This window comes from Balaenoptera physalus (genome assembly GCF_965194825.1).
Source record: "Balaenoptera physalus genome assembly, chromosome: 8".
In the NCBI taxonomy this organism is placed as follows: Eukaryota; Metazoa; Chordata; class Mammalia; order Artiodactyla; family Balaenopteridae; genus Balaenoptera; species Balaenoptera physalus.
In genome coordinates this window covers 13,209,162-13,221,594 of record NC_138887.1, presented here as the reverse complement: position 1 = coordinate 13,221,594, position 12,433 = coordinate 13,209,162, and the positions used below count along the sequence as shown (strand labels likewise).

General features: G+C 43.6%; 1 long non-coding RNA gene across 1 annotated transcript in view; it reads right to left on the bottom strand.

The window, feature by feature from the left end:
* The window catches only part of LOC309666289, a 157,736-nt gene that overhangs the window by 103,892 nt on the left and 41,411 nt on the right, over positions 1-12,433 (bottom strand). The window contains exons 5-6 of the long non-coding RNA XR_014266998.1: positions 9,514-10,691; positions 158-298 (exon numbers count right to left, since the gene is read on the bottom strand). This is a non-coding gene — a long non-coding RNA (uncharacterized lncRNA). The remainder of the gene's footprint in view (positions 1-157; positions 299-9,513; positions 10,692-12,433) is intronic.

Here is a 12,433-nt window from a genome sequence, read left to right as displayed (position 1 = left end):
AAGCTACTACATTTCTTTTGCTTTAATTCTTTTTTTTTCAGTTGTTTGTTTTCATTCCTAAATGAACACTGAAACTACACACCAGAGTTCTAAGAAGCTACACACTTTGCTGGAAAAAAAAAAGAAGAAAAGGAGGACAAGGACAAAAATTACTTACTGAAACACAGCCATCAAGAATTACATGGACAGGACTCCCCTGGTTGTCCAGTGGTTAAAACTCGGTCCTTCCACTGCAGGGGGCACAGTTTCAAGCCCTGGTGCCCCTGGTTGGGGAAGTTCCACATGCCACGCAGTGCAGCTGAAAAAAAAAAAAAGAAGAAGAATTATATGGACAACTCAACAACAAAAAACAACCTGATTTAAAAATGAATAAAGGACTTGAATAGGTATTTATCCAAAAAAGACATACAAGTGGCCAACAGGTAAATGAAAAGATGCTCAACATCGCTAATGATTAGTGAAATGCACATAAAACCACAATGAGATATCACCTCACACCTATTAGGATGGCTACTATTAAAACGACAACAACAACAACAGAAAATAACAAGTGCTGGTGAGCATGTGGAGAAATTGGAATTCTTGTGCACTGGTGGTGAGAATGTAAAATGGTGCAGCCACTGTGGAAAATAGTATGGCAGTTCCTCAAAAACTTAAACATAGAATTACCGTATGATCCAGTATATACCCAAAATAAATGAACCAGCATCTCAAAGAGATATTTATACATTCATGTTCACAGAAGCATTATTTGCAATAGCCAAAAGATGAAAGTAACCCAAGTGTCCATTGATGGGTGAATGGTTAAAGAAAATGTGGTATATACATACAATGAAATATTATTCAGCCTTAAAAAGGAAGGAAATTCTGGGGCTTCCCTGGTGGCACAGTGGTTAAGAATCTGCCTGCCAATGCAGGGGACATGGGTTCGAGCCCTGGTCCGGGAAGATCCCACATGCCGCAGAGCAACTAAGCCCATTCGCCACAAGTACTGAGCCTGCGCTCTAGAGCCTGCGTGCTACAACTACTGAAGCCTGTGTGCCTAGAGCCCGTGCTCCGCAACAAGAGAAGCCACCGCAATGAGAAGCCCACGCACCGCAACGAAGAGTAGCCCCCGCTCGCTGCAACTAGAGAAAGCCCACGTGCAGCAACGAAGACGCAACACAGCCCAAAATTAGTAACTAAATACATAAAAATTAAAAAAAAAAAAGAGGAAATTCTGACACCCGCTACAACATGGATGAACCTTGAGGACATTATGCTGAGTGAAATAAACCCATCACGAAAGGACAAACACTGTGTGATTCCACTTACATTAGGTTCCTAGAGGAGTCATTCACAGAAAGTGAAATACAGAAAGTTAAATGGTGGGTGCCAGGGGCTGGAGGGGAGGGCAGAATGGGGAGTTAGTGTTTAATAGGTACAGGTTTCAGTTTTGCATGATGAAAAGTGTTCTAAGGATGGATGGTAGTAATGGTAGCACAACAAAGTCAGTAAACTTTTTTTAAAAATAAATTTATTTATCTATTTTTGGCTGAGTTGGGTCTTCGTTGCTGTGTGTGGGCTTTCTCTAGTTGCAGTGAGCGGGGGCTACTCTTTGTTGTGGTGCGTGGGCTTCTCATTGTAGTGGCTTCTCTTATTGCAGAGCACAGGCTCTAGGCGCACAGGCTTCAGTAGTTGTGGCACACGGGCTCAGTAGTTGTGGCTCGCAGGCTCTAGAGCACAGGCTCAGTAGTTGTGGTGCACGGGCTTAGTTGCTCCACGGCAGGTGGGAGCTTCCCAGACCAGGGATCGAACCCATCTCCCCTGCATTGGCAGGCAGATTCTTAACCACTGCACCACCAGGGACGTCAGTAAACTTAATGACACTGAACTGTACATCTAAAACTGGTTAAGGTGGTAAACATCATATCATGTGTATTTTACCATTTAAAAAAAAACATAGTTACAAGGACAAAGAACTTGCTGCCAGACTGAACAACTTTTATAGTTTGGCCAGAGAACAGCTAGAGTGAAAAAATAGATCACCCAAAGGAAGTAAAGATTTATAAATCCTGAGGAAAAATAAAATTTATTGTAAAACTCTAAGGTAAATTTATGTAGAAAATGTAGCAGAAAATCAGGAAAATGAAGTATTGCAGTGGGGAGGGGAGGGAAAGGATAAATTAGGAGTTTGGGATTAACATATACACACTACTATTTATAAAATAAACAACAAGGACCTACTGTACAGCACAGGGAGCTATACTCAGTATTTTGTAGTAACCTGTAAGGGAAAAGAATCTGAAATGGAATATATATATATATATATCTGAATCAGCTGTACACCTGAAACTAACACAGCATTGTAAATCAACTATACTTCAATAAAAACAAAAACAAAAAATAGTATTACTAAATCTGCATCACTAGACATGGGCCCCCTCTGCTATTCTAGAAATTCTGAGAAAGATTACCTTCCCCTGACATACTCTTCCAACCTTCTCACTGATGCCTTAAATTTCAGTCTTGGAGGTTTGTAACTTTGGCTTAAAGCCTTTCCCTCTGTCCTAACCATGATCCTAAGTTCAGAACTACAGTACAAAAGCCTAGTCAACATTTTCCACCAGTTCTTCAAACCAACGTATCCAAAAGTATTATCTTATCTTCCTCAGAATTCGCTCCTTCAGACCTTACCAGTTCTGCCAGTAGCTCCCCTATTCCCTCCAAACCCCGCAGTAATTTTCCCTCCTCCACCTCCCTTGCCCTAACAGGCACTTGGCCGTCTGGTCCTGGCATTTCCCTTCCCTGCCATTTCCATCTCTTCTGCTCATCCCCATTGTCACGACCCTTTGTCTCATCATTCCTAGATTGCTGTAACAGAATCCAAATGGGCTCAGCCCCTCCCTGTCCCATAGTGGGAAGACTAAACACAGCCTACAGCAGCAGGAAAGCAGGACAGAAGGAAGAAAGGAAGAGAGGGAGGGAAACAATATTGGAAGATTTTCAATAACTTGAAAATAAAATCAAAGGATCCATCATGAGAAAAATATAAAAGCTACCTTGCTTAACAAATTCCATTCCTCAAACACAATCCTTGTACACATATATTTCACACTTTTCCCCCCAATTTTCAGAAGATAGTCATGGATACTTCCTAGTAGTCTAGTCAGACGCTAGTCTATGAATCACTGTAATTAAAGAAAGCCTGTAAGAATCAATCTGAATATAATAACATAATGTATTGAGTCTGAGATACTTTTTATCAAAAAATGTTCTCCAAGAATTACCAGCCTTTTAGAGGCCAGGGTGTCTTAAGAGGTTATAATACAAAGGTTATTGTTTAATAATAATTTTACAGGTTCTGATTTAAATGTGCTCTCTGTATCACTGGATCCTTAGGTAAAACTTGAGGGAAAGGGAGTCTCAGCTCAGTATAAGAAAGACATCAACAACAATAGTGTCAGGAGTTCCCTGGTGGCCTAGCGGTTAGGATTCTGGGCTTTCACTGCCATGACCCAGGTTCAATCCCTGGTCAGGGAACTGAGATCTTGCAAGCCGCGCAGTGTGGCCAAAAAATAAAATAAAATAATAAAATGCAAAAAAAAAAAAAGCACCCCCAAAACAACAACAATAGTGTCTACAACAGAACGGGCAGAATCAGAGGAAAGTAAGCTGGGAGGGGGGGGGATGAGTATTTGTTGGGAAATTGTAGGACCGACTTAAACATGCATTAGTGGAGAAAAGTAAAGGAACTCCTTGATCAATGGTTTCTCAAACTAGCCAATCATCAGAATCACTTGAAGAGAATGTTACAGTTCAGATTCCTTGGCCTCACTCATAGAAATTCTAATTTAGCAGGTTTGAGATGGAGCCCTGGCACATATATTTTTACAGAAATCCTCAGAAGACTCTAACACAAAGCCAGCTTTGGGACCCACTACCCTATGTTGGTTTCTCAAACTGGAGAAACCATGATCTCCCCCAAATATGTCCATAGGTTGCATCCCTCATCCTGGGATCCGCAGACCTCATTTTAAGAAATATTGCACCTAATCACCCTGCATTTGTGATTTTATTTTGGCAGAATTATTTTATTCAGCTATAGAGCTAAACCTGTATGTTTTTCCAGCCTAACACTCTTAGCTTTATTCTGTACAGCTGTATATATAGCTGGCCAAGCTGTGCGGCATGTGGGATCTCAGGTCCGCGACCAGATATTGAACCTGTGCCCCCTGCAGTGGAAGCGTAGAGCCTTAACCACTGCCCTGCCAGGGAAGTCCCAACACAGCTGTATTCTTCATAGTGAACATATTCACTATATTTGTAACCCAAGCTCATAGTTGGAGAAACCAGTTTGAGAAACGTTGTATTAGAAATTGTCTGAAGACCCTGAGATTTAACAATGTGGTAACTGGAGTTTCTGATTTGGGCTCAATTAATTCCTAAAGAAAGTTCTTAGGGGGGAAAAAAAAAATGAGGACTGTGCGTGGGAGTACAGGTGGGGGGCAGGGAAGGGAGCAGGTAACATATTAGTCCTTGAGGACAGAATCTGTGGCTTTTAAAAGCCCTTTCGCCAGGGCCTGGAGCAGGATCTGGCATAGTAGGCAGTCAACAGATACTTAGGAAGGAAGGAAGGAAGGAAGAAAGGGAGGGAGATTATGTTTGTCATAACCAGATCCTTTGCCTGTATTTGTGGCTTAGCAAGCCATATTAAAAAACCTATAAAAAGCCATTTTTGAGATAATCAAGGAAATTTGAATAGGGTTTGAGTATTGCATGTTATTAATTTATTGAAAATCTTATTAATATTAGCTTATTTTTTTTAGATGCTACTAATTTACTATGACTTTTGCTAGGTGCAATCATGGCATAGTGATTTATTAGCAACGTAAAAGGTCCTTTCCAGTGAGAGATGTATACTGAAGAATTTATGAGTGAAATTTCAGGATGTCTCAAGCAATAGATGAAACAAAATTCACAAATCGTTGCTAATTGTTGAAGATGAGTGGTTTGTATTCAGGGGTTTGTTACAGCATACATTGTGTTAGTCGTTCTCTGTCCCTGTATGTAACAAAAGGTAAACAGCCTCTTTCCTGAGAGAAACCGGTCTTCTTGTCCTAAGGCATGTGTATGTAATGAATTAACTTTGCTCCTACGTAACCAGATCAAAGCATTTCTGTGTGGTCCCTGTGGTTCCTCCTCAACGACTGAGAACATTTTAGAGAGAAGTAAAACCCGTAATCCAGAGGGGATACCCCGTTAGGAAACAGGAAGGCACAGTCAGGGCTTACCTAATCTTTCTTTGCCTCAGCTCATGCATGTGTGAAATGGGGACAATAATACCCACCTTATAAGTGGCTGAGATGAACTGCCTGCCCTTCTTGTTGTCCTGGACAATTGACTGTGCACTGTCTGAACGTGGTGGCTTCTGCCCAAGGCCAAAGCAGGGGATGAGGGAAGAGGAAGCGTTGGAAGCAATGGTTGTGGCACACACCTCTGGACGCAGCCCACAAGGACCTGCTTTCCTATCCTGACCCCATGACCCTTTAGCTGTGTGATTCTGGGCAATGACTTAACCTCTCTTAACATCAACTGCTTCTCCCGTGAAACAGAGATGGTATCACCCAACGTGCTGTTGGGAAGACTGAAGCACTGTAGGTAATGGGTCTGGTGGTCTGCATGGTATACAGCAGATGCTCAATAAGTTAGTGATACAGGCAGGAAAAGCCTCTCATGGCTGCTGTCCCACCATGGCCACTCAGACCTCACAAGATTCTTTGCACCTTGGATTTTAGAGGCTGATAACTGGTTTCTGTAAGGTGAGGTCAGGGCAGAGAAGACCCAGGGAAGGGTTGGTAGGTTGCTCAAAAGACACCTTCCATAAGGGCTGATGGTGGGGTTTTAGGTGAGGGAGATGAGAAGGAGAATGCTTGCAAGAGAGGCAAGGGGAATTTCTGCAGCAAATAGTGAGGGAAAGGAGGGCAGAGGTATGCTCCAAGGAACACACGGAGAACTGGCATTACCTGTGAATATGAACATCTCCTATAAATAGACAAGAAAGTTAGATAGTGCTTATTATATGCCGATGATTATTCAAGGTGCTTTATGTATGTTAATTCACGCAAGCCTCTCAGCAACCTCTGAGGTGTGTACTATTACCATCTCCATTTTACATGTGCGTGAAATGAGACAAAGAGCAGCTAAGTAACTTGCTTAAGGTCCCCCAGCTGGTAAGTGGTGGGGCTGGGTCACACCAGGCAGGCTTATTTTAACGTCCTTCCACCAAACCATGAAACTGATTGTGATTGTGCACCCCTGTGTTGAGGATGTCACAAAAAGTCAGGGTTACCACATCTTGATTGATCTTTCTTCCCCTGAAAATTGTGTCACCCTAACAGTCCCTGGTTTACTCAACCAGGGCACTTTCAGTCTCCAGCATCTTTTTTTTTTTTTTTTCCTCTTGGCTTGTCCATTGTCTGTTCTCAGATGGGATGTCCTCTCTGTTCCCATAGAGCAGTCAGGGTTCAATTAGAGAAAAAAACACCACCACTAGGAGTGATATATAACATTATAAGCACTAAATAATTTTGTGAGCTAAACAGCCTATGTACTGGGGCCTGAAGTCTCCAGGGCAGGTATTCCAGAAGTGAAGATGAAGATGGATATGAAGTGGGGGAGATCAAGGACAAACTGGAACGCACAAGCATGAAGCTGGAACCAAAGAACAGACTGGAACTCACATGTGTCTTTCAAAAAGCCTCCAAGTTCAAGGGAGTGGGTGTCCTATAGGAAAAGCCAGAGCCCTCCACTGTGGAATTAACCACACACCTGGCTCGGGAGTCAGACGCTGAAGGAGGCTCCCACGGGGATTGGCGGGGCAGTGAGCTCAGTGCTGCCCACACCACCGAGTTGAGCCAGGAGCTTGGGCTGCAACGGTGCCTCACACCCCAAACCAGTCTCCAGAGAAGGAATATGGCTACTGTTTCACTTCTGCCCTCCAAATTCCACCCCAGATGTCTCTTGCGGCCCATGCCAACCTGGAACTGTGCAGGGAAGGGAATTTTGGGAAGTGTAGTTCCAGTTTAACTAAATTGCTACAATGAGGGTCACCCTACTTTTGCCGGGGAAGCCCCATCATTCTTTCTCTGGCTGTCAAGCTGAGGGGAAAAAAAATATCTGCTGCCCAGGCAATTTCCTCTTTTTAACATTTACTTTATGTTTTGTTTTAGAGTAAAAGTGGAATTATTCCCTGCTGTCAGCCTCTGCTCTGAACCCCTGGGTGTGTCCTCTGCTTCTCTTCAGAACCACCGACACCCTCTGCCCTTGGGGCTCTTCTCTCCAGAAGTAGGTCGTTATCCTAATCAAGACAGTCACCAGTGGTTTGATGAGTTTGGGAAATGAAGCTAATTTTTTTAGGGTCTTAATTATATAATTGCTATGTTCCAAAAAAAAAAAAATATATATATATATATATATATTTTTTTTTTAAGTCTCGGAAAGTGTCTTTTGAATATGCCATAATTATATGAAGTAACATAAACGACAGTGTAATATGATCTACCATACTGATTTCCAGGGTAGGTATAGGCACAGAGTTGCTTTTATTTAAATATTCTAACAATTAGAGGTAGCATAGCCTAGGTGAGTGGTTGTCACACTTTGGCCTGTGGCAGAATCCTCTGGAGGGCTGGTTAAAACTCTGCTGGTTCCCATCGCCAGAATTTCTGGTTCAAAATGTCTGGGGTTGGCTTCCCTGGTGGTGCAGTGGTTAAGAATCCTCCTGCCAATGCAGGGGATGTGGGTTCGAGCCCTGGTCCAGGAAGATCCCACGTGCCGCGGAGCAACTAAGCCCGTGGGCCACAACTACTGGGCCTGCGCCCTAGAGCCCACGAGCCACAACTACTGAGCCTGTGTGCCACAACTACTGAAGCCCACGTGCCTAGAGCCGTGCTCTGCAACAAGAGAAGCCACTGCAATGAGAAGCCCTCGCACTGCAACAAAGAGTAGCCCCCGCTCACTGCAGCTAGAGAAAGCCCGCGTGCAGCAACAAAGGCTCAACGCAGCCAAAAAAAAAAAAAAGGTAGGTCTGGGGTAGGGCCCAGGAACTTGCAATTCTATTGAGTTTCCAGGTAATGATGGTGCTGCTGGTCTAGGGGCCACACTTTGAGAACCACTGGTCTTGTGGTTAAGATCACAGGCTTCTAGGCCAAACATCATGGGCTGGACCCCCAATTCACCATCTGTTTGCTGTGTGACCTTGAGCAAATTACTCAATATCTCCATGCCTCAGTTTCTTTATCTGTGAAATGAGGATAATAATGACACTTACCTTTTGGGGGTTATTGTGAGGTTTAAATAAATTAATCCACATAACGTATGGATACTTTATTTTTTTATTTTGTAATTTATTTATTTTTGGGTGTGTTGGGTCTTCATTGCTGCGTGCGAGCTTTCTCTAGTTGCGGCGAGTGGGGGCCACTCTTTGTTGCAGTGCGTGGACTTATTGCAGTGGCTTCTCTTGTTGTGGAGCACGGGCTCTAGGCAAGCGGGCTTCAGCAGTTGTGACACGCGGGCTCAGTAGTTGTGGTTCGCTGGCTCTAGAGCGCAGGCTCAGTAGTTGCAGCACACAGGCTTACTTGCTCCGCGGCATGTGGGATCTTCCCGAACCAGGGCTTGAACCCGTGTCCCCAGCATTGGCAGGCGGATTCTTAACCACTGTGCCACCAGGGAAGTCCGTATGGATACTTTATGCATCTATAAAATACTTTTATCCACATAAAATATGGATACAGCACACAGTAAATATCAAATGTTTGCCATTATTTTAATTCAGAATGTTTTGTGAGTCAGTGATTACATAGCAAATGCATATTATAAAATATTCCAGATCCACAGATCTTTTACACTCACAAAGGCTGAGTCTAGAAAAAATGGAAGTTTTTAATTTAATTTCTAAGTAATCGGTTGTGGACTTCCCTGGCAGTCCAGTGGTTAAGACTCCGTGCTGCCAATGCAGGGGGCTCGGGTTCGATCCCTGGTCAGTGGAACTAAGATCCCACATGCCACGGGGCCAAAAGATTAAAAAAAAAAAAAAAAGTAATCAGTTGTGAAATTGTCATGTCTCTTCCTATTTGTCCCTTAGTATTTCTCTAATGATCACGGAGCTTGGAAATACCCAGCAAATGCATTAGGAAAAAAGAGAACTATAGCAAATGCCAGCTCTTTTACAAAACATTATCATTTAAGGGAAAAGGTAGCATTATGGCAAAGTTTGAGTTCAATTTCCTAGTTGACCACAGGGTGGCAGCACCACACGGGATTTTGCAGAAGAGTAGTCTTGCTCGAAGTCGCCTCCCGCATACCCTCTGCACGAGGCTGCCCTCTTGGACTCTGAACTCCACTTCCAGGATCTCAGTCCCTTTCTTATCCTTGTTTAGGCTTTAGACCATCCGTGGACCGAGCCCCATTCCTGTTGGGGACTCGAGGGTTAATTCACGGGTTAGAAAAACGGAGTTTCACTGCAAGACTAACCTGATTTGTAATTCGGAACAGCTCCCTGTGCGACTCTGAGCCTCAGTTCCCCCTGTGTAAACTAAGACAGTGGAATAGGGGCTCTCCGCGGTCATCAGCCCAGGGTTCCAAGTTCCGAATCAGGCGTGTAGGAGGTGTCCACAGCAGGCAAGTGGGTTCACAGTCCCCGGTGATTTCTGGCTGCAGGAATCCAGGACCCGCCACTGTGTGCCAGAGACCAGCACGACGCCCTCCGGAGCGTCCTGTTTAGGGCCTAAGAAATGTAAAACGTTGTGTGCTACATTAAAGCAAACCAGGATGTATTAGGAGATTCCGTGGAAAGTCATGTCAATTTTTAACGTAAAACGGATTACTTCAATGAGATTACATGCCTCAGAAGACTTTTTCAGGGACCGCCTGTCCACTCTCTTCTGCCTTTAGGGTTACCTCGGTGGAGCCTGTCGCTTTGAGCAAGTGTTTTTGTTTAACTGATGCCTAAAGGGTTTTGCTGAACTGAAACTTCTTTTGGAGAAGGATGCTCCGGCGCCCTCTGGTGACTTATCCCAAGTAATGCATCACTCGCCTTAGAACGCCTTGCTTTCAACTTCTTACACCAAATAATCCAGTTTTTGCCGTCTGAGTCCTATGTTAGCCTGCTTCTGGATTATACTTTTACTGCTAACTCTATGAACCACATCCCCGCCAAGTATGGTTATGAGATTCCGTGTTGGAAATATAGACTCCAGGCGAGCTTAGAGCGGAAGGACGAATAAACTAACCTGGCAGGAGCGCCAAGTCTTTGACGTTGGCTCATTTCATAGGAAAAGAACATGCCTTAGGAGAGACGGTTGTCAGTCCCAGCGGGGAGAGGGAGTGTCTGTGACGAGCCTCATTTTCTGTGCTACGGTCCAGGAAGCTGGCTCTCTGGAATCCCCCTGCCCTTTCCTCTACCTCCCATCTCCTTGGCTCATGCGGTATGACTTGGTGGCCACCCAATTCCTCGCAGGCTGGCCCCTCTTGGGACCCTGACTCTATCCTAGCGCTCCTGGCTAGTGAGGGGCCAGATCCTGATCCTTGTGCCTGGAAATGTTGCTAGAAATACCGTATTTCTCCAGGGACCAACTGCATCAGGATCCCCTGGGATGCTGCTTACATCCAGACTCCTTGGGTCCAGCCCCGGACTTGCTGCATTAGAATCTCTGAAAGTAGAGATGAGAATTATGCATTTTAAACAAGATCCCTGGGTGACTGTTAGGGAAGCCAAGATTTAGAAATTGATTCATAGACGTGTGACTTCACAGACATGATGATGATCACGATACCCTCTGTCCACCTAACAAGTGTCTGCGTTTCTGCTACCACTTCCCCACCCCACCGCCAATATGATTGTACACCTTCTTAGATATGAGCACCAGCCAGGGTGCACAAGCATGAACCTCCTGGCTTCCGTCCCAGGAAGCACATCATAGAGTAAGTTTTCCACCTCTTTCCTGAACCCCCTTTTTCATCAATCAGGTTAGCGTTTCTGACCAAGACTCTTTGCTGAGCAACCTTAAATTACACCCCTAACATTAAAGTTAAAATGTCAAGGATTAAGAAGTCGATCTTCTATGTGGTACATATATACAATGGAATACTACTCAGCCATAAAAAAGAACAAAATAATGCCATTTGCAGCAACATGGATGGACCTAGAGATTATCATACTAAGTGAAGTAAGTCAGAAAGAGAAAGGCAAATAGCATATGATGTCACTTATATGTGTAATCTAAAATATGGCACAAATGAACCTATCTATGAAACAAAAACAGACTCACAGACATAGAGAACAGACTTGTGGTTGCCGAGGGGGAGGGGGAGAGGGAGCGGGATGGACTGGGAATTTGGGGTTAGTAGGTGCAAACTATTACATTTAGAATGGATAAACAACAAGGTCCTACTGTATAGCACAGGGAACTCTATTCAGTATCCTGTAATGAACCATAATGGAAAAGAATATGAAAAAAATACATATATATTCAGTTATATATATATATATATATATATATATATATATATATATATATATATATATATATAACTGAATCACTTTGCTGTACAGCAGAAATTAACACAACATTGTAAATCAACTATACTTCAATAAAATAAAGCTTAAAATAAATAAAAATAAATAAAAGCTACCTACCAAAACAGTTATGTGGTATTTTGGTAGCTTTGCTGAGGCACCTTTTGTCTATCTGTGTCTGTCTGTCTGTCTTTCTGTCTAGCGAGGGCATGGCATGCCATTGTACACTTGACATTAACAGGAGTAACATGAAATTGAGCACCTGCTGTTTCTGTTAGACAGAAACTATGAGGTCCGGGGCCTGAAACCCACCCTAGGGTTCAGGGACTCAGTGGTGGGAAGGACAGTGAAGCCCAATTTGTTGGCCAGGGCAGGAATCCCATCCCCTCATGCTCACTGAGGGGACATTGTCTTAGATGCTGACTTCTGCAGCTGTCTGCCCTTGGACCTATTTTCAGGTATACTTTCCACCCGAGTACCCAAGTCCTTCCTCACCCAGCAAGGCTCAGAAAAGAGGTGGTGAACAAAATAGCCTAGGAGGTCACAACACTGGTCACTAGTGTTACGAGTGCAGACACTCATCTCAGACTCTGAGCAGTGCTGTCCAACATGGTAGCACAGCCATATGTGGTCACTGAGCACTTGAAATGTGGCTCATGCAGAATGTGCTGCAAGTGTGAAACACACACCAGACTCTGAACACATAGTAAGAATATAAAATATCTCCTTGATAGTTATAGATAGATAGATAGACAGATGGATAGATAGATGGCATGCTGAAATGATAATATTCTGGATATATTGGGTTAAATAAAATGTATTATGAAAATTAATTTTCCTCATTTGTCGTTTTCAAATTTGGCTACAAGGCAATTT